This window comes from Chenopodium album, chromosome 24 (assembly GCF_948465745.1).
Source record: "Chenopodium album chromosome 24, dcCheAlbu1.1, whole genome shotgun sequence".
Taxonomy (NCBI): Eukaryota; Viridiplantae; Streptophyta; class Magnoliopsida; order Caryophyllales; family Amaranthaceae; genus Chenopodium; species Chenopodium album.
Window position 1 is genome coordinate 18129742 of NC_137857.1, and position 2211 is coordinate 18131952.

Sequence of the window (2211 nt, forward strand, 5' to 3'; positions counted from 1 at the left end):
CCCTAATCTAGTGAGAGAAACTTCATTAGTAGAGAGGGAAAGTGTGGATTTCCATTGATGAACTTGGATATTGAAGAAGGAGCTTGATTGAATCTTTGTAAATCTTCATCTTCAATTAATGAGCAATCTCTTACTCTCTTTCTTTACTTTTGTATTTAGTTTTGTTTTCTTATTTCGATTTTCCTTCTTTGCTTATTGATCATGTTGATGCTTATTGATTTGATGATTGATATTGTCTTTAATATGGTTTGTTAGTAGTCACCTAGCCAAGGGTGTGGGGATGGTGTAGTTGTTGATTGATTCATGCTTATGATGTTGGGGTTTTGTTAATGGTGATTAAAGTCTTTGTATGTTTGATATTCTTTAATCTTCTTGCAAGTGCACATTGTTAGTTGATTAAAGGTGAATCTTTGCTAACAAGAAACGGAAGTTGACTTAGTTAAGGTTCATTGTTATCGATAGTTCTTTGATTGCACCTTCTAATATATGGTTCTAGTGTGGAAACATGGAGGCTATGTTAGGAGAAATTGATTAACCCCGGAAGGCGGTTAGATTGAGCTTTAATTCGATATTCTTGCATGCTTAGTTTACCATTGCTTTGCTTCCGTGTTATTGCATGATCAAATGGAAACTACATCTTCCTACCTCCCTTGGTGCTTAGTTATATTGATTTTTAATCATTCTTAATCTCTAGTTTAATCTCTTAGTTATTCACACTTCTTGTTCCAAGGTAGCTTAAGTATTAAGTAGTGAATGTGGTGTTTATGCATGTCTCCTTGTGGTTCGACCCCTATGCTTGCCTTGTACTTGTATTTGGTTTGTTTAGGTGTATAAATTATATTTGATCTAGGGATAGACAATTGACGATGCGTTTATTCCCTTGTCAAATTGGCGCCGTTGCCAGGGAGACGGCTTCCATTGCTTTTTCATTACTTTATTTGAGACTATCTCATTCCTTGTTTGTTAGTATTTGCTACTACTTGTTACTTGTCAGTGCTTACGTTCTCCTTAGCTTTGTTATATGAACAGAGGACGAACTCGCTCAAGGTCTTTGATGCCCATTGATCCGGAGCTAGAAAGATCTTTGTCCTTACTTCGAAGAGAAGCGAGAGCGAGGAGTAGAAATTCTCACACCCCAACGAAAGAAGGAGTAAGAGAATTGGAAGATACTCCACCATCTTCACCCTCAAGTGAAGACTTAGATAGCCCTAATTCGCCATCAAGTCCGGAAATCAACCCCTTTTCAATCTTTAAGTCCGAAAGTGAAGAAGGTTCTAAAATGGAAGAGAATACACCTTTGAGTCGTCTTGGGGCTCCCGAAGCCTTTAGAGCCCAAAGTGGGATCCTAACCCCTACCACTCAAGCCAACAATTTCGAAATCAAGCCCAATTTGATTGCTTTAATCGAGAGGAAACAATTATCGGGTGGAAAATTTGAGAACCCGCATGAGCATTTGAAAGAATTCGAGAAGTATTGTGACACAGTCAAAGCCAACGGAGTGACTCAAGAGTATATCCGCCTCAAGATGTTTCCATTTTCTTTAATTGGGAGAGGTCTAGAATGGCTAGAGAAGGAGGTGCCCCTTAATTCTCTCACAACTTGGGACCAAGTAACTACGGCTTTCTTGAGGAGGTTTTATAACCATAGGAAGACCGCCGAGGCTCGATCTTTAATTCAAGGTTTTCGCCAAAAGAGTGGTGAGACTCTAAGTGCGGCATGGGACCGGTACAAAGAGCTTCAACGTCAATGACCACATCATGGGATACCCAAGTATTAACTCATCCACACTTTCTATGGAGGTCTCTCACCTCAAGGGAGAACAAGCCTAGATGCCGCCGCCGGCGGTCCAATCATAAACAAAGGAGAGGGTGAAGTGGAATGCATCATAGAGGAGGCCGCAAAGCACTATAACGATTGGTACGAAGGAGAAAGGGAGGCCACTTCTAGCAAAGGTGTCTATGCATTGGAGCAAGCCAACGCAATCAACAACCTTTCTTCCCAAATCTCCAAGATGTCCAATCAAATGGACGAAATGATGAAAGAAAGGTCCAACCCTCATGGTAATACCTCCCCTTCACTACTACAAAAAGCGTGCTTTTTCGACGCTTTTAAACCTTATTTTCGACACAAAAAAGCGTCGCAAAAATATTTCTCGACGCGGCGAAAATAAGTGAGTCGAGAATTTTTTTTGGGCATAGAAAAGCGTCGAGA

General features: G+C 40.4%; 1 non-coding gene across 1 annotated transcript; it reads right to left on the reverse strand.

The window, feature by feature from the left end:
- Positions 1-1658: 1658 nt before the first annotated feature.
- On the reverse strand, positions 1659-1764 carry LOC145612843 (small nucleolar RNA R71). The gene has a single exon (XR_014106758.1). It is a non-coding gene; the product is annotated as a small nucleolar RNA R71 (small nucleolar RNA).
- Between the last annotated feature and the right edge of the window lie 447 nt (positions 1765-2211).